This window comes from Mustela erminea, chromosome 4, assembly GCF_009829155.1.
Source record: "Mustela erminea isolate mMusErm1 chromosome 4, mMusErm1.Pri, whole genome shotgun sequence".
Lineage (NCBI taxonomy): Eukaryota > Metazoa > Chordata > Mammalia > Carnivora > Mustelidae > Mustela > Mustela erminea.
The window spans coordinates 37,347,838-37,369,318 of record NC_045617.1 but is presented as its reverse complement, the minus strand read 5'-3'; positions in this window follow the sequence as shown (position 1 = coordinate 37,369,318).

Genomic DNA, 21,481 nt, shown 5'->3' with positions numbered 1-21,481 from the left:
GATCCCAATTTTATTAATAGGAATTCAAAAATCTTACTCTCTCTGTATTTTGAGACAATAGTTATTATCCATTTTAAGTTTACTCTGATTCTTGGAAAATATATTGCTTATTTTGGACAAGCCCACAAATGTTTCTTCTGCCCAAACTCTTCTTCCTATTTCACTGGCTAAGAAGTAGCAAGCAGTGCCATGAATGATATTATGAATCATGAGAAAGATTGAAAACCTTTTAAAGGCATGTCCATCAGCTTTTTCCAAGAGAAAAAGGATCCAGGAGCCATGCACTCCATCTGCTTTTAGTTCTTCCCTTTCCTGTGTTAGCCAGCCTGGGACAGAGCACTGGTGTAAAGTGATTATAAATGAAGTGATTAAGGTAACTTGGAAATTTAGATATAAAATACAACATTTAAGTTTAAAATGCACTACCTGTCCCCTATAATTTTGTATTGTTCTTTTAACTGAGCTCTGTGCTTCTGGTTTTGCTCATACCCTCAGTCCATTCACTGAAAGAACACCTGCCAGAGGGTCCTTTTACTTTATTATTTATTTGTCTGTCTATTTGTTTACTATTGCTCTTTAATGAGATCAAAGTCTTCTGTGTATGTTTTGGGGGGTAGAGTTAGCATAGTCCCCCAAACCCTGCCACTCTCCTCAGGACTGCACTCCTTTCAGGCAGATTCTAGGATGGCAAGGAGAGGCCAAGGAGAACTCCAGGAATTGGCACCAGGACTGTTTTTGGTGGGCAAGTAATCAACCCACCGTTCCAAAACTGTTTGTGGATCCTTTTGTTTATTTATTTAAAATTTTTATTTTATTTTATCCTATTCTATTCTATCCTATTCTATTCTATTCATTTTATTTTGAGAGACAGAGAGCATGAGCAGGGAAGGGACAGAGGGAGAGAGAGAATCTGAAGCAGACTCCACACAGATCATGCCGGTGGGGCTCTATCTCACGACTCTGAGCTTATGACCTCAGCTGAAATCTAAGAGTTGGAGGCTTAACCACTGAACTACCCAGGTGCCCTGTGGGATCCTCTTAAAAACATGTATCAGAACAAACCACTCCTCCACTGGAAACTCTCCACTGGCTCCCATGTCACTTAGTGGTAAAAATCAAGTTCATTAATGGCCTTAACGGTCCCACCAAACTAGGACCCATCTGATTCCCCTGTCTTGTCCTTTTCCCCTCTTCTCATTTTTTCCATGACACTGAATTTTTGCTTTTCTAATAGGTCAGGCAGTCTTCAACATCTGGACATTCAAATTCCCTATGTCCTCTTCCTGGAATGTATGTATATCTCCAGACATTTACATAAATAATTCCTTCACTTCCTACAGTTTTACTCCATTGTCTCTTCTCACAAAGATTTCCCTTGGGTTTCTCTATCCCTTTACTCCTATCTCCAGATTTTATCATGTCTCAATATATCATAGCTTTACTTACCTTGTACATTGTCCTTCTCTCTAAACTAGAACAAGGATTCATAAAGAGAGTGGATTTTAAAATTCCATTTCTCTGGTGCCTAGAACAGTGCCTATACATTTATGCCAGGCATTTAATTGTTAAATAAATGAATGGTTTTCAGTTAGTTTGACCATGTCTTTTATAATTAGCTTTATAAAGGTATGTGTTTTATGAGGACATTTCTTACAGTTTAGATTACTTGGAGACAAGATATTTGGCAATGCCACTGGAAGTAACAATTCAAATCTGTGAAGAGCATTACAGTAGCTTATATATAAAATTCAAGAGAGGGAACAACATATCAGAGGATATATATTCATTTTTAAAGAGAGCTATAACTATTAAACTACAGCAAACCATTATTAGGAAAATAAGGCAGAATTAGGCAAAATAAACTTTCTTTATACATGCTTAGTATATAAAAAAAATCATCTCTGAGAGTTCAGGAAGATCTAAAAAATCCTCCGGTTTACCTACTTAGAAATGAAATATGATGACAAAGAACATCAAAAAGCATTATTCCCTAAAACACGAGTTTCTTAAAAGGAAGTTATATAAGAGCTATAAAGCAATTCTGTATGTGATGACCAGAAATACCTTGAAGATGTATGCAAACTGTGTGTAAATATTTATTTTCTTGGGGCGGGAGAGGGTGGTTAGTTTCCCAAATCTAATTGTTGAAGGAATCCAAACTGAAAAAAAATCAGAAGCCAAATTTAGATCACTGATTTTTATACCTTCATCCAAAAAGCTTCATCTAGGAAGGTTTTGTTTTTTTTTCCCCCAAAATTATCAACACCAGGGCCCTATTGTAAGGAATTTGATCTAATCTAGTGTAAGGTATAGACACTAGTATTTTTTTTAAGCTTTTTGGGTGATTCTATTATATATCTGGAGCTAAAAAATAATTGTTCTAGAGCAGTGCTATTGAATAGACATATAATGTAAGCCATATGTAATTTAAAGTTTTGTAGTAGCCACATTAAAAGTATTAAAAGGAAATAGGCTAGCGAAGATGTTGCTCAAAGGTTAATAAAGTTCCAGTTATAAGATGAATATGTTCTGGGGAGCTAATGTATAGCATAATGACTATAGTTAACAATACTATACTGTATACCTGGAAGTTGTTAAGAAAGTACATCTTATAAGATACTTCTTCTTTTTTTTTAAGATTTTATTTATTTGACAGAGCGAGATCACAAGTACGCAGAGAGGCAGGCAGAGAGAGAGGGGGAAGCAGGCTCCCTGCTGAGCAGAGAGCCCAACGTGGGGCTTAATCAGAGGACCCTGAGATCATGACCTGAGTGGAAGGCAGAGGCTTAACCCACTGAGCCACCCAGGTGCCCCAAGAGAGTACATCTTAAGTGATCTCAATACAAAGCAAAATAATAATAATAATAATAATTTTGTGAAGTGATGAATATGTTAACTAAACCTATGGTAATCTTTTTGCAATAAGTATATCAAATCATCTTTATACCTTAAACTTATACAATGTTATATGTCAGATACACCTCAATAGAGCTGGAAAGAATTTTAAATACTGAAATTTATTTTATTAATACCTTTTATTTCACGTAATATATCAAAAATATTATCATTTCAACATGTGTCACTAACCACATTTCAAGTGTTTGATAGCTGTATGTGGCTTGTGGGTATCCTATTGGGTACAGTGTAAGTCAGAATGGCCTAGAAGTTTTGTTAAAATAGCTTGGGCAGAATTTCTGAACCAGTAGGTGTAGGCCTGGACCTGAGAATTTAAATGACTAACAAATTTTCAAGTAAGGTTTTGCTTCTGACTTTGGGATCACACCTTGAAAGCCACTGCTTTGAAATGGTGGTTTTTAATGTTAGCTGTCTATTGCAATCCCTTAGGCTATTTTAATGTACTACTGGATTCCACACCTAGAGATTCTGACTTAGTCGATCTGAGATAAGGCCTGGTCTTGTGTTCTAAAAAGATTCTTAGGTGATTTTTTTAAACTTTTTATTTTTTAATAACCATAACTTCACAGATGTATTTCATTCATCCAGTTTCCTTCAGTAATAACACTTTGCACAACTACTGTGTAAGATCAAAGCCATGAAGTTGACACTAATACAATACATGGAGCATATTCAGGCATCACCCATTGTACACACACTCATTTATGTGTGTATGTATGTGTGTATGTGTATGTGTGTGGTTTTATGCAGTTTTATCTCATGTGTAGATTTCCCATAGCCACCACTATAATCCACATACAATTCTGTATGATCCCCATTTATATTCATAATCATCCCCTCCCTGCAGCATTTCTAACCCCGGCAACCACAGATATCTCCCCCATCTCTATCATTTTGTTATATCAATAACTGTACAAATGGAATCTTACAGTCTGGGACATTCTGAAATTGGCTCTTTTCACTCAGCATGTGTGAGGTTCATTCAAGTTGTCTAATGTCTCAATGGTTCATTCTCTTTTTGATGAGTATCTTTCAATTATATGAAGGTACCACAGTTTATTTACCCATTCATCTACTAGAGGACATTTGGATTATTTCCAGGTTTGGATCACTACAAATAAGGCTATGAATGTTCATGTATAGGCTTTTGTATGATCATAAGTTTCCATTTCTCTGGAATAAATACCCAAAAGTACAACTACTGGATCATATGGTGAGCACAAGTTTCCTAGAGAAACTGAACTGCTATGATCCTTTTCAGAGTAGTTCTACATTTTACATTTTGATTAACATGTGTGAATGGTCAGATTTTCTATATCACTGCCAGCATTTGGTATTATCATTTCAAAAAAAATAGCTATTCATTGAGATATGTAGTGTTAGCTGACTGTGGTTTTAAATTGCATTTCACTAACAGATAATGACACTGAATATTCTCCCATGTGCTTTTTTGCCATCTGTATAACCTCTTTGGTGAAGTGACTTTATATCTTTTGCCTATTTTACAATTATACTGTTTTTTTTGTTTTTGTATTTGTTTTTGTTTTCATCTTTATATTGTTAGGTTTTTAGAGTTTTTTTTTAATATATTCTAGATGCCAAACTTTTTATGGATATGTGCTTTACCACTATTATCTCTCAGTCTGTGGCTTGTTTTTCCATCCTCTTTACAAGGTCTTTAATAGGGAAAAGGTTTTAAATTTGGTGAGGTCTAATCTATTGATTTTTGTTCTTTTATGAATTGTGTGTTTGTTTTCAAGGCTAAATTCTCTTTGCTTGCCCTAGAGACTTAAGACTTACCCCTATTTTTTTTTAACTAAAAATTTGATAGTTTTACCTATTATGTTTAAAACTGTGATCCTTTGGACTTAATGCTCTTTTTAAAAGTGTAAGGTTTAGGTAAATGTTCATTTTAGGGGCCTATGCTCCAATTGCTGCATTTGTTGATAACACTTGCCCAACAAAGTCTGAAAACTATTGTAAACTGGCAGATTAATACCCCTGCATCTCTCACTCCTGTTCTGGTGCATCCTGTAAGTTATTTAGAAGTATGTTTCAAGTGTCTCAGGTTCCAAATTTACAAATACATCTTGAGTTTGGCTAATTCCTAGTTGAGGTTCAGTTTTATTAATACAATGTACTAAGAAATTAATAAAACTGAACCTCAACTTAGTTGAGGTTCAGTTTTATTAATACGTTTCTTCACTTTCTCCTCCACTTCTTCCCCCATCCCTCTTATACTCTTCCTCTGCCCTTCCTTTTTATTCTTCCTCCATTTTTCCTCCTCTTTCTCCTTCTTGTAGAAAATTGGGTTGCAGATACCAGGGATTTAGCCATGAACAGATCATATTTGTCTTTATGGAACTTATACTGTCCACTAAGGAGACAAAATGTGAACAAGTAAAAAGAATGCAATTTCAGAGTAGTCTCTAAGTATTTAGAGACTAGTAAATGTTAGTAATATAATAAAGTTTATTAGAAGAAAAGACTACTGTAAATCAAGATGTAAGCAAAATCCTTTTCCAATAAGTGATATTTAAGCTGAATCTTGAATTAATGACATGAAAGAAGGCAGTTGGGCTAAAATCTGGGGAAAGGATTTTTCAGGTTGAAGGAACAGTTGTAGCAAAGGCCTTAAATTGTCATTGAGATCGATCCCTTTTAAAGACACAGAAGGTCAGTGTGGCTCAAGTTGGAGAGGATGGTTTCATTCTTTTTTGGAATTGGTTGGTAGATCTTATGTGTTCTTCTAGGCAGAGGTAAGAAGTTTTTAATTTATTGTCATTCCATGGTTCAGTGTTGGTGTGTTCTAAAAAAGGAAGTAATGTGATTTACATTTTAAAATGATCATCTTGACTTATATGTGCAAAAAGTCGTTATTGGGAAAACCAAAACAAAAAGGGCCAAAATAGTTAGAAGACTCTTGGAGAATTCTCAGTGAGAGATGGTGGTGTTGTGGACCAGGGTAATACCAGTGGACGTGGAGTACTTGGATTCCAACTACATTTTGGATTTGTACATGTAGTAAATGTACGGAGTGAACATAAGGGAGGAGTCAAAGATAAATTCACTGATATGAAAGATGAAATAATGTTATAATTTACCTAGATGGATAAAACTAGCAGAGAATGGATTTGTGAATTGGTAAATATCCTGGGTCTGTTTTGTACTTGGTTAGTTCTGAAATGATTACAATATATCCAAGTTGAGATGTTAAGTAGTAAAATGGACATACAAATTTGGAGATCAAGGGAAAGGTCAGATACAAACACATGCATTTGTCATACAGTAATTAAAGCCTTAGATCTTTTGAAATCACACAAAGTGAGAATGTAAATAGACAAGAGGACATACAACGATCCCAACATATAGGGCTTGTCAAGGAGTAGAAGAGAAAGTGAGGACTGTTGTAGTTGAGTGCATTGGTGAAGAAGGAATTCTTGAGATGTTTTACAGTGCAACTTAGTAAGTTTATTTAAATAGCACAGGGACAAGACCCCTGTGCAGAAAGAGCTGCATTTTTGCTTTATGAAGCTGGTGGTTATATGCTTAGTGTTCGAGGGGGAGGGAACATGCAGGAAGTATTAAATCATAAATGTTTTCTTCTAATTTCTACTCCTAAAACTACGAGATTTCTATGATGCTTATTCAGTTTGATATTAACTATCAGTGAGATTTACAGGCAGTCATGAGATCCTTTAAGAAAGTAACAACTGCACCTATTTAATCCTTATTGAAACTATGCAGGCTATAGGTCAGCCTTATGAGCTAAAAGTGAACCTTTTTCTGCTTCTATCCCTCATCAAAGAAAGCAAAGGAAAGTGTTTAAATTAAAACACAATATGGAAATGTTTTCCAAGGAATGGTCAGCTCTGCCAAATACTGACAAGAGGTCAAGCATAATGAGGATTTGAATAAGACAGAGAAGTGATCATGGGCTGTATGCATATGTTCTTTATGGTGATGGAAATATGATGGCAGAATTTTCTATTTTTCTGGTCCTACAGTCTAAAGAAAGGATAGAAGCAAAGTTTAAGACATGGTAAGTTTTTGCAATATTGTGGCACATAAAGGATTGAAAAGGGCTAGCAAAATGAACTAGCTGAAAACTTACTGATTCATATAAGGAATTGAAGAGTTCAGGCTGGTTTTAGGACTAACCAAAGCCAGGGAATCAATAATTTCCCAGGATCTCTTTCTGCCTGTGCCTTTAATTCTCCACTACCCACTGTCCCCCCTCCCCCCTGCCACCCCCGGCTTTATTGGATGAAGCTGTTTCTGAGAGGGGTACATTCTCTGGAGGTTCTAGGACATAGGATTGGGAGAGGACACTGCAGGGAAGTAGGTGCTCTCTAGAAGGAGTAGATGGGGACAATAGTTAGGATTATGTAGGTTGCAATTAATTCAACAAACACATGTTTTCAACTATTTCCCCACTTCCATCTATGAAAAAGTGTTTTGAGGAGTTGACTGTATCCTTATCATGTACATAAAAACGTTCATATGTATGTTCACACATTATTTGTGACATATGAATACATATCTCTGTGTGTGTATGTGTGTATAATACATATTTATATACATGCACACACAAATAAATGACTTATGTTTTCCCCTTTTTGTTTTTTTTTTAATTGAAATATGGTGTTTCTGAAAAGCAGGTAGTCATATTGTTCCAGTAGTTTCCTGTACTGCCTCTGAAAAGGACTGGGCAATGATTTTTTTTTTTTTTTAACATGAAGTAATTATGGACATATATCCAAGTCCATAATCTGGACCTGTTTAAGGAGAGTGCATATCTTTGTGATATAAATCTTGCTTTAATCTTTAATGCTCAAACTAACTTCAAATAGACTGTATTATGTACAGCATGTACTTGATCACTATTTTCAATATGTAGAGCAAATTAAAAAACAAAAGACGTCAAAAAATAACCCTCTAAAAGAAAAGTAGATTAAAAAGGGAAAACCTATTATTACTTTAAATTGCATTAAGCCTAACTCCTAGGTCCTATTTCAGCCATTCTTGAGATGTAAAATGATCAATGTCACTGGCACACTTCCTTTGCATCTGCTGTAACAAGGCAGAAGTTCCTTGCAAGGAAAACATCTTAAAAGGAAGAATATGAAACTGGAGTTCCCAGCAGAGTTCCCTGTCGGAGCTTGATGGAATAAGATCCTTTTAGCTTAGTACAGAGGCTTATGCCCTGACAGAAACCGTGTGTGTGTGTGTGTGTGTGTATCAGTTGATCTGAGAAACATACTCTACATGCCTGTAACAGGTTAACTTGTTCTTTATATCCAAAGAGCTGCCCATAAACACATTCCCTCTGCACCTTGCAGATCCCACAATTGATTAGTCATTTTTAATGACGTCATCAACTCAGTTGGGAGGAGGAAATATAGTTGCAAAATCTATCCATATATCATTGTCTTTCAAAGACAAAACTACTTTTATTTGGGAGAAGAGGAATTATTAAAGCAACTTATGATCTACCAGGTGTGCTATATAGGGATAGACTGGAGAAACAAGTACGTTATCAGTGTAAATTTCTTGGTATTATGTGTGATGGTTTTCTCAATTCAAAGGTTTTCATATAAGAGCTCTCTTTTTGTCTCTTCTTGAGGTATAAGCTCTAGCATCACATAACCTCAAATAGTGCTCATTAAATTTTCTGAGCACCTGCTCTATTCCCTGTGTTTCCATCATACAAAAGTTGATAATGAATTCTCTATTCCATCTCACCATTTGCTTTCATCCATATTTCTCAAAGGTTTTCAATAACTATAGCTTCAATAACTCAGGCCTGACTAAGTTCTAAGACTGCACTGTTAGAAAAATTGTATGAAAGGAAAAGAATTGATGGTACCTATTCACTAATTGAATGTGATTTTTGTAATAAGTCCAGCTCTTAGTTCCAGACATATATCTTGGAAATAAATACTATCCAGGGAACACTATCAAAAAGGTTATTACGGTCTTACTCTGGGGTGCATTGTTAAATTATACATAATGATACACACATGTACATCTAGGGTCAAATCCCAGTCCGTATTCTTTATTTATTTTTTTTTTTTAGATTTTATTTATTTATTTGACAGAGATACAGTGAGAGAGGGAACACAAGGAGGGGAAGCGGAAGAGGGAGAAGCAGGCTTCCAGCCAAGCCGGGAGTTCGAAGAGGGGCTGGATCCCAGGACCCTGGAACCATGACCTGAGCCAAAGGCAGAGGCTTAAGGACTAAGCTACCCAAGTGCCCCTCCCCCCCAAGTCCCTATTCTTATTTGCTTAGTGATTTAGGGTAGGTCTCTTCAAGCTGTTGCATATCAATTTTCTCATCTGTCTAACAGAGATGAAAATACATATCACCCAGAGCAATTTTAAGAACTCAAAATTAGTAATATAACTCACTTAACACAGTGCTTTGCAGTCAAACTTTACAAAAGCTACCTTTTAAGCAAAAACACTGTTACTAGTCTTTAACTATATATATAATTTATTGTGGACTACTTAGCTGCCTAAATGACATGGAGAAAGTTGCTAAATGGCCCTGGTTCCTTTGCACATTATGAATCCATCCCAACATTCCTACCGAATGCTTCATTCTCTCCAGTCTACTCTGTCTCTTACTTGGAACAAGTTACAGATCTCTGCCATAGTGGAGCCGTCATGTATCTGGAGTAGGTTTGAAGAGCCCCAATCCCTGAGCGCTTCTGCAGAATGGACACAGTGTTGATCTGTGCCACTCTGTCCCAGTCTCCTGGCAACCTGGTACTGCAAATTAAAAACACAAAGTTACCTCCCACTTCTGCATGAGTAATTCTCCCTCTGCTTAATTGCCTCTTTTGCATGAAGGAAAAAGCGTCCTGCTCCATGAGGCAAGACTTGACTAGAAGAAGAGAGGATACCTCCAATTGTATGTGAATACAGACAGAAGGAGATGATACCCCTGAGGGTCCTTGAAAAATTCTACGATTTACCCTTTCTCATCAGAAGAGTAATTTTCATGCTATACTTATTTTCATTCTGGTCAGGAAGTTAGTACAAAAATTTATTTTGCTTCAAATCCTTGTTCTTTGACTCTTCCCACTTCTAGTTTACTTTTATCCTGTTTCTTAAAGGGATTTATTTCTTCCTTTCAGAATTCACATCTTAAAATGCAGTTCAACTGAATATATATGTATTTGTATGTGTATATGTAGGTATATATAGTTTTTACTTTTTTTTACTTTTTGTGATTTTATTTTCTTTTTTAAATTTTTAAAAATTTAATTTAATTTAATTTTTTTCATTGTTTCAAGATTCATTGTTTATGCATCACACCCAGTGCTCCATGCAATATATGCCCTCCATAATACCTAACACCAGGCTCACCCCACCCCCCTCCAAAATCCTCACTTTGTTTCTCAGAGTTTACAGTCTCTCATGGTTTCTCTTCCCTTCCAATTTCCCCCAACTCACTTCTCTTTTCCATCTCCCAATGTCTTCCGTATTATTTCTTATGCTCCACAAGTAAGTGAAACCATATAATAATTGACTCTCTCTGCTTGACTTATTTCACTCAGCATAATCTCTTCTAGTAACCATCCATGTTGATAAAAAGGTTGGATATTCATCCTTTCTGATGGAGTCATAATACTCCATTATATATATGGACCATATCTTCTTTATCCATTTGTCTGCTGAAGGGCATTTTGGTACTTTCCAGTTTGGCGACTGTGATCATTGCTGCTATGAACATTGGGGTACAGATGGCCCTTCTTTTTACTACATCAGTATCTTTGGGTTAAATACCCAGTAGTGCAATTGCAGGGCCATAGGATAGCTCTACTTTTAATTTCTTAAGGAATCTCCACACTGTTTTCCAAAGTGGCTGCACAAACTTGCATTCCCACCAATAGTGTAAGAGGGTTCCCCTTTCTCCACATCCTCTCCAACACTTGTTGTCTACTGTCTTGTTAATTTTGGCCATTATAACTGGTATAAAGTGGTATCTTAATGTGGTTTTGATTTGAATCTCCCTGATGGCTAATGATGATGAACATTTTTTCATGTGTCTGTTGCCATTTCTTTGTCATTGGAGAAGTGTCTGTTCCTGTCTTTTGCCCATGTTTTGACATGATTATTGTTTTGTGTGGGTTGAGTTTGAGGAGTTCTTTATAGATCTTGGATATCAGCCCTTTGTAGTGTCATTTGCTAATATCTTCTCCCATTCCATGAGGTGCCTCTTTGTTTTGTTGACTGTTTCCTTTTCTATGCAGAAGCTTTTGATCTTGATGAAGTCCCTAAAGTTCATTTTTGCTTTATTTTTTTATTTTTTTTGCCTTTGGAGACACATCTTGAAAGAAGTTGCTGTGGCCGATGTTGAAGAGGTTACTGCCTATGTTCTCCTCTAGGATTTCTGAGATTCCTGCCTCATGTTGAGGTTGTTTATGCATTTTGATAAAAATACACCGTTTATCTTTGTGTGTGGTGTAAGAGAATGTTTGAGTTTCATTCTTCTACACATAGAAGCCCCCAATATGGGAGCAGCCAACTACATTAGACAACTGTTAATCAAGATAAAGAGTCATATTGATATGAATACAATAATAGTTGGGGATCTCAACACACTACTTTCAGTAATAGACGGATCATCCAAGCAGAAAATCAATAAAAAAACAAGAGCATTGAATGACACATTGGACCAGATGAACTTCATATATATATACAGAACATTCTACCCTAAAACAACAGAATACTCATTCTTTTTGAGCGCACATGGAACTTTCTCTGGAATAGACCACAAACTGGGTCACAAATCAGGACTCAACTGATACCAAAAGATTGAGATTATTCCCTGCATATTCTCAGACCAAAATGCTTTGAAACTGGAACTCAACTACAAGAAAAAGTTTGGAAGGAATTGAAACACTTGGAAGCTAAAGACCACCCTGCTTAAGAATGTTTGGATCAACCAGGAAATCAAAGAAGAACTTAAACAATTCATGGAAACCAATGAGAATGAGGACACTTCAATCCAAAACCTATGGGATATGGCAAAGGCGGTTCTAAGTGGGGAAACACATAGCCATCCAAGCATCCCTCAAAAAAAAAAAAAAAAAAAAAAAGTCTAAAATGCATCAGCTCTGTTTACACCTTAAAGAACAGGAAAATCAACAAATCAACAACAACTTAAGCCAACCTCACACATAAGAAAGGAAGTAATCAAGATTAGAGCAGAGATCAATGAGATAGAAACTAGAGATACAGTAGAACACATCAACAAAACTAGAAGCTGGTTTTTTGAAAGAATCAATAAGCTCAATAAACCATTGGCCAAACTAATCCAAAAGAAAAGAGAGAGGACCCAAATTAATAAAATATGAATGAAAAGGGAGAGATCATACTAACACTAAGGAAATAGAAATAATTATTATAAATTATTATCAACAGTTATATGCCAGTAAGTTAAGCAACCTAGATGAAATAGATGCATTCCTAGAAACCTATAAACTTCCAAAACTGAATCAGGAAAAATTGACAACCTGAATAGACCAATATCTAGTAATGAGATTGAAGCAGTGATCAAAAACCTCCCAAAAAAGCAGAGCCCAGGACCTGACAGATTCCTTGGAGAATTCTACCAAACATTCAAAAAAGAAATAATACCTATTCGCTTGAAGCTGTTTCAAAAGATAGAAACAGAAAGGAAAACCTCCAGACTCTTTTTATGAAGCCAGCATCACCCTGATCCCCAAACCAGGCAAAGACCCCACCAAAAAGGAGAATTTCAGACCAATATCCCTGATGAATATGGATGCCAAGATTCTCAACACGATCCTAGCTAATAGGATCCATCAGTACAATAAAAAGATTAATCACCATGACCAGGTGGGATTTATCCATGGGATGCAAGGGCGGTTCAATATTTGCAAATCAATCAATGTGATAAAACAAATCAATAGGAGAAGAGAGAAGAACCACATGGTCCTCTCAATTGATGCAGGAAAAGCATTTGACAAGGTACAGCATCCATTCCTGATTAAAACAGTTCAATATAAGTATAGAGATAGAGGGAACATTCCTCAAGTTCATAAAATCTATCTTAAAAAAATCCACAGTGAATATCATCCTCAATGGAGAAAAGCTGAATCCTTCCCTTTGAGATCAGGAACATGACAACTATGTCCACTCTCACCACTGTTGTTCAACATAGTCCTAGAAGCCCTAGAATAGCAATCAGACAACAAAAAGAAATAAGAGATATTCAGACTGGCAAAGAAGAAGTCAAACTCTCTTCACAGATGAGATGATACTTTATATGGAAAACCCAAAAGACTCCACCCCTAAACTACTAGAACTCATATAGCAATTCAGTAATTTATCAGGATACAAAATCAATGTACAGAAATCAGTTGCTTTCTTATACACTAACAATGAAAATACAGAAAGAGAAGTTAGAGAATCGATTCCACTTACTATAAGCACCGAGAACCATAAGATACCTGGGAATAAACCTAACCAAATAGATAAAGGATATCTACCTGAGAAACTACAGGACACTCATGAAAGAAATCGAAGAAGACACAAAAAGATGGAAGAGCATCCCATGCTCATGGATCGGAAGAATAAACATTGTTAAAATGTCTGTACTCCCTAGAGCCATCTATATTTTCAATGCCATTCTGATCAAAATTCCACCGGTATTTTTCAAAGAGCTGGAAGAAACAATCCTGAAATTTGTATGGAACCAGAAGAGACCCTGAATTGCAAAGGAAATGTTGAGAAAGAAAAACAAAACTGAGGGCATCACGCTGCCTGATCAAGCTTTACCACAAAGCTGTGATCACCAAGACAGCATGGTACTGGCACAAAAACAGACACATAGACCAGGGGATCAGAGTAGAGAGCCCAGATATGGACCCTCAACTCTATGGTCAACTAATCTTCAACGAAGCAGGAAAAAATACCCAGTGGAAAAAAAGACAGTCTCTTCAATAAATGATTTATATAGTTTTTAAATTAAGATATAGTTAACACACTATGTTACATTAGTTTCAAGCATACAACACAGTGATTTGACTGTTGTTATGTCTATTGCTATGCTATGCTCACCACAAATGTAACTGCCATCTGAGAGTATATAGAGATTTTAAGGACAATATTATCATAATTTTACTAAATAATATCTTATTTAAACCTTAAGTAGGTATCTCATACTTCTAATCCTTTTTCTTCAAAACAGCATTACATTTTAAATTCAGATTTAGATTGCCCTCTTCCCATTCTCTCACCCTCCCAATTGGTGGTAATTGAAAGAACATTTACTGTAATATGTGCCACCAACTAAAGTTCATATTTGAACAACTGTATGCCACAGGTTCCAAAGAAGGTTAGATTTAAAAGAAAAAAAATATATATTTATGAGTCTTAAACTCAAAAACAATGCCACCAACTAAAGTTCATATTTGAACAACTGTATGCCACAGGTTCCAAAGAAGGTTAGATTTAAAATAAAAAAAATATATTTATGAGTCTTAAACTCAAAAACAATGCTAGTTTTTGATGTGCTTGTGACATGCATTTGTATCTATCTCCTATGAGTTAACAGAGAGTTTCACATGTAATTCTGCATAGTAAAAGACGGGTTTGGAGAAGGAAGGCTGATCCAGTAGTGCTTTGCTGAGCTGGAGCAAGTTGCTCTTCTAAACGTAATAATCCAATTGAAATTAAAATTATCCTACTTTTCGTGTTAGGTGAAATTAAATATATAATAAGAGTTGAATCAGTGTAAACCTGCAAACAGTATAAGAGATGAGCTTTAAATGAACTATTTAATGCAGTCCAGAAAGGCAAATCCCAAACCATTATCAGACATGAAGAGAAATAAATGAAGGAAAACTGAATGATTAAATGCTTTCATCTGGAAATTTGATTTCAATATTCAGAAACTCTACAATTCTCCTAATTCATCATGGTCTTTGTTTATTACTAATAAATTAGTGTGCTGATGGAAACAATTCATTACCCTTTCTGCACACTTCACTAGTTGCAGGTCATTTATTAATCTGTGTTATCTGGTGGGACTAAAACAGCTGTAATTACATTGTTAAACATTGATTAATAAGCAACTCTCATCACTAATAAAAGAAACATGTAAAATGTGTATTCTTTCAAGTATTCAGCTTAAAGTTTTACTCTTCTCTTGGGAATCAGGAATTTCAGAGTGCCATTAATATTCTTTCTGAGCAAACTTGATTTGCTTTTGCAGCTGCTTCCGGTCACACCTATGAAACCCAATTACCAAAATGAATCCAAATACACTGAAGAAACTCATCTTGGCCACAAAATAATATTAACTCCCTAAAATTAACATTCAAAATTGAAGTCTATTTTTTTATGATTTTCAGTTATTCTTTAAAATTTAATGTTAAAAGGCTAGTCGATCAAAGCTTTGTTTTTATTTCCTCTATTTTGATTATGCTATTGAATACACATCCATTTGCGGTTTGGAATTCAAATATTTTACAGGTTGGCAGTACTTCAGCAGCCAGAAGCATATTAAAAAACTCTGTAGTTACTGTTTACTAGGTTTCCAGGATAATCAGGATGATTTAAGTGTTACCAGAACATTATTACATGTCAGATACTTTGATTATCATTAACAGTAAACAAGCAGACTATCTCTGACACATGAGCAAATTATACAGTTTCCTTTCTGTCAGTATTATAAAAAAATAAAATGTCAATTTAAGAAATGGTTTTCCAGTAGATGGTTTACGTATAACCCAATCAAATTCATGACTTCTTAATAAAATGCCTCCCGTGCTGTCAAAAATTCTTCTCAAAATTTAAGGTACTATATAGGCTATTGCACCTTTATCACTAAACTGACTGCTGCCACTGATTTTCTCACACTCCTATTTGAGTGCCAGGATCTTCCAAGAGGGAGCTGTCATTTTTCGGCAGAGCGGTAGTGTAGCAAGGCTAAGGGTGGGCGTTATAGGTTCCAAGCCCAGCAGTGCCACTCGAGAGCTGTGAGTTGGGAAGTTACTTAACCTTCCTTATGGTAAAATTAAAGGAGGTAATGATTTTTAAAAGTACAGTGTGGTTGGCTGACAGGGACAAGTAAAAAATGTTATTTTCCCTCGTGTCCTTGCATCTAGGTTTCTAGGCAGAGAGGTCAGCATTCTAACTGCTGAAATTTCTTAAGACTAATAGGATGATCTTCCTGTTCTCCCAACATCTCAACTGTGTGCCTCTGACACCTAACAATTTACTGGCTATCTTATCAAGCTTCTATCAGTGATACACACCTAAGTGAATTCAAATATTGGAATTACAGCATGTCCAAAGATGATATTGAGATGAAAAAATACCAAAAATTTAATACGATGGGTAGAGATGGGAAGAGAAAGGGCCCAGATGAGGACAGAGTCAACATGAAGAGAGGACTTGGTAAGACACTAAGAAGGGGACTCTGACTGAATACAGACGATGGGACAAATATGGTCAGATTTGGTTACAGATGCAAAGGATAAACTCCACTGGTTCCATGGGAAAACTGGTGTCATCCAAGAGGCGACTCAACACTACAAAGAGGAATCATACATCTTAAGATGAACTTGGGCACTCATAACAGAAGCCAACAAAAGCAGTTGTTGAGGGGGATCTGCCTTCAGCTCAGGTCACGATCTCAGGGTCCTGGGATCGAGTCCCACACTGGGCTCTCCCCTCAGTGGGGAGTCTGTTTCTCCCTCTCATTTTATCTTCCTCCCTCTCTCTCTCAAATAAGCAAAACCTTAAAACAACAACAACAACAACAACAAAAGATTTATAAAAGCATTTATAGGAAGAATTTTTGGAGTTTATAAAGTTGCAGAGAAGTTGGAAGGCTAGGTTAGTGGAATGGATTGAACTAAGTGCTTCCAGTAGTAATGTACAGAAGGTACTACAAGTGTTAATTAGGAGGAATGACTTGGCCAGGCCACTACAGCTGCTGCTAAGGAAATGAACAGATCTTCTTCTGCTTGGAATATAACCTAATTCCTTGGGTAATACTTTTTACTTCCTTCAAATTTGGAATCTTGGGAGGATGCATCTTATCCAATGCTCTTATCTCCAAAGACTCACCTTTGTGGGCTGAGGATAGCAAGAGGAAAGATCTGTCTGTGTAGCTTTCACAGTCCAAGGCAGGAGCACTTTTCCCAACTTGCCCATGGAAACAATGAACAGTGACAAATTCCCTCAAAATAAGAAATGGGGTTGGATGTTGTTGAAAGTAAACAAAGAAAAAAACAGTACAGTATAGTACCTTCCATATGTGTGAGTCTTCCAAACAATGGGAGAGAAATTGAAACTTCGCTACTCTTGGAAGGGGGGGTTCCATTTCATGTTTGCTTGAAGAAAATGATATAATACAGGGTCTGGGCAACTTCCTGAAGGAAAACATATCTATCTATCTATCTATCTATCTATTTATTTATTTATTTATCCTGTTGGATGTGATAGATAGATGTCAGATAGATAGATAAACAGATGATAGAGAAAAAGAAAGAGAGAGTAAGAGAGAAAGAAAGAAGGAAGGAAGGAAGGATGGATGAATGGATGGGGGGTTACTTCTCTATTCTGCGCTAGTAAAGGCTAGCTTTTATGGCCATATCAACTGGTCTCCCTTACCTTCTGATTAGGTTTAGAATGGTAGACAAAGCCAGAAATCAGGAGGACAATGAGCTTGACATATTCATTCCCCCGCTCCTTTCCTGTCGGACTGAATTCAGGTGGGCTGTAGCTATTGCTCTGTTGAAAGCCACAGTTCCTGTTCTCCTTTTCCTACAGTTACATGTTTACTTGGGTTCTAGTAAAAGTATTCTCTCTGTATTCAGGTCTGGGGCTAAGCCCCCCTCCCCCTATCTTGAATATCCAAGGATGCTATATCATTCTTTATTGTTTTCCTTTCACTGGTTTGAAAACTCGGTAGAATACTCCCTTCTGTGAATTCTCTTCAATCGCATACTCCTTTTGGGTATGTCTGGTTTCCTTCCAAACCTGGCTGAGACAGATGAGCTATGGGATATATTATGGGCTGTGAATGGACTTACTCTGCTCTGGAAATGTGTTGTTACTATTTGGGTGAAAGAATAATCTGTATAAATCGTGGGCATAATACATGCTTTCATTAGTATTCTTTCATTCTCTAAAAAATAAGGATGAATCAGTATCAAGTTCAATTCAAAAAAATCACCACAGCTTTATCTTGAAGTCAAATTATTTTAAGTCCTCGTCATCAAGCAGTGTTCTAGAATAAAATAGGAATCATTGTTCTCCTTACTGATTCCTTTTGTGATCAGTGTATCCTGAAAATATATTTATTTAAATTTAAGTTTAAGAAAAATTTATAATTTCTAATCTGTCTCACAAACTTTTAAATATAATTCAAAAACTCATTTTAGAATATATTTATGCTCTATGAAATGTATTAAATTTTTCCCAGAACACACACCAAAAAATCACTTACTAAAAGACTGTTTTAGACTACTTGTATCTCTTCTATCTCTTCCTAGTCTGTTAAAATGTACTGCAATCTGACCCCTGTTGAAACAATAATCTACAAAATTCCAAATTCATTTGGACTGAACTTCTTCACTGCATGGGATTCCCATCTCTTCATTGGAAACTGTTCCTCATTTGACTTTCATGACAGCAACTCAGTTTTCTTACTGGCTTGGCCATTCTGACAGTTGTTTTCTTGGTGCTTCTTTTGCCAAATTATCAATTGTTTCTCAAGGAAAACTTTCTTCTCCTTTCCCCCGCATCTCTCCCCTTTTCTTCCCCCCTTTTCTCTCTTTCTCTCTCTCTCTCTCATGTCTTTTACTCTCCTCCTTTCTCTTATAAGTGATTTCATTAAAGCTATCAGCTTTAGCTTTGACCTAGATGAGAGACCACAAACATCTTCATGGTCTCATAATTAGTGAGGCAGATGGAGGCAAGTGTTTGTGCTTCCTTAAAGAGTAATGAAGTAGAGGATGTTGTGTACCCCTTCTGAAGGGCCAGATTTGATTTAGTAAGTGGGAGAATTGTCATGTGGTAGTTTAGTTCAGGGATCCCTGAACTTGTAGTATTTTAAGAGCTGAAATTAGTCTCTAAATGTTTTCATGTTATTTCAGAAACATATTTCAACACTATCCTTGTATAGACAAGCAAAATCCTTGTATAGACTAGATTTGATTTAAGGGTGGCTAATTTTTGATGTTTGATCCCAATTTTATTTTTAGAACTCTAGACCTGATTTTACATCATTCCTCTGGAAAGCTCTACCTATCTACATGGCTTCCTCTTGAAACTCAGGCAATATGTTCCCAAGCTGTGGTCAACTATGTTTATTCACATATGTTCCTCTCTTTATAAGTGATTCTCAAAAATATCATCCCCACTGAGACCAACTACCCAAGAAGGAAACCTTATCTCCTTCTTTATCTCTCAATTTTCCTAGACACTAGTCCTGCATTTCTCAAATTAGTTCTCTTTTCTCTGTTATCACTCTATTATGACTCTGTACATTTTCAACACCATTTACAAATCCACTCTAACATCAAAGTACTTCCTCTTCTGGTATACACACACACACATACATATATATATATGTGTGTACATACATACATACATGTATATGTATGTGTACATATATACATACATACCTCCATTGCCTTTCCACTGCCTTGTGAGGTTTTCCAAATCTGCTTTTTAAACTCCCAGAGAGGGTGCATTTTCAGATTTTATGCATGGAATTTTAGAGGCCCTCCCCAAACTGACCATGGTTGTGCTTATTGTAGTACCAATTTTATGTATTTGTAAGTAGGTCAAAATATCCCTTTCATGTTATTACAAACAAAAGAGTAGAATGCAAAATTCTGATTAGTTTTCACAGTAAGTTATAAGACTTATTATTAGTATTATTTTTGCTTGTAGTAGAAAACTCCTATAGATGTTGCCAACAGACCTGTGAGTGTATAAGTTCAGTGTTTTCTGTCTGTATTATTATGACAAAAAGTTTGAAAAACTTATCTTAAGGACACAATTTAAGCTATTTTCATAGCATAGCATAGAACCAATAGTTTGGTTCTAATTCATCTTTTTAAATTCATCTTATCTGTATTTTTCACCCTCACTCATTCTTCATGTCATTGAATTTTTGTGATTCTGAAAACATACCAGATCCTCTCATGCTTTTGTATAAACTCTATTCTCTGTCTAGAGTCAGTATCTCTTCAAGTCTTAGGTCAAAAGTTAGCTTTTTATGAAGGCTTTCCTGTTCTGAGGTCTTTAACCACTTACACTTACTTTGTCTTTTAATTGCTTGCTAAATTCGTCTCTTTCACTACAGTGTGATTTTCTGGAAAACAGAGATCTCCTTTTTAATCCCTAGTGCCTAGCATAGTGCATGATAATGATAGAAAGAATGGATGATGAACTTTGCTGTTGAATATGTTTGTGTGTGTGTGTGTGTTTGAACAAAATCTCAGAACGTTGTTTCCTCTAATTCATTTAGTAATGAGATTTGTGTTAGGCCAGATTTTGAACTCTATCAATAACAGTAATAGAAATCAAAAGTAATTCAAATACTTCTTGGTTGTAATTACTAATTCTGTTGAACAATTGTTATAATTTAAACACCTTACATATTAATTTAGGAGAAAATCTTTTGCTCTGGCTGTGATCTTTGGCTTTGAGACTGCTGGATTGCTCTTCTAGATCCTCTGTTCACCTTTCTCTATCCTGTTCTCTGAGGAAACTAAACAACTTGGCCTACAGGCTTCTTGTGCCCAGAAGCTTCTAGATTGGGTCTGGCCTTTGCGGAGCCTTGTGGAAGATCTGAAAGAAGGAAAGAGAATGAACTCAGATATTTATTCTTTTGGCTCTCTTTCTCCAGTGGCCCAGTACCTGCTCCCTCTCCTGTCCCTTGGGTCAAGGTGCAGCAGCTACGCAGTTACTGCTAAGTCCGCATTGCTCTTTGTGTTGCCTTGCACCCCCATCTCTGCAAACAGGTCCATATTTGGGTGGTTTGTTGAGTTATCCTGATTTGAGTGTGACATCTGTTTCTTATTGGGAACCTGACTGATATAATTCTCTTCTAGTTTCATGATTGCTTTTTCTGTAGACAAAATTCAAAACGAATAAGGATGTTTTTTTCTGTGTGTGTGTGTGTGTGTGTGTGTGTTTTATTTTACTACTTTATACAGCCATAAATTTTGATCACCCTTAGGCAGCTGTACCTGTGTGCAAGACTAACTTAAAAACGAACAATGGCATGTTTTAGCAAAATGTATCCTTATTACAGAACAATGGTTCAAAATTTTATAGATTGAAGTTGAATAGCATGTGCATTTTAAGAAAATTTCTGACCAGGCAGAATTATTTATTAAAGAGCATAAATCAAATTAAGATACTTTAGATTATTTCTCAGGGTAAGTAAGGTTAAGAAAAGCCTTCATGAAAGTGTTGTGCTTGGAACAAATAAAACCTAGTTTTTAACTTTCTGTAGATAATAATTAAAATCAAGGAAGATAAGTCATAATTTAAATAA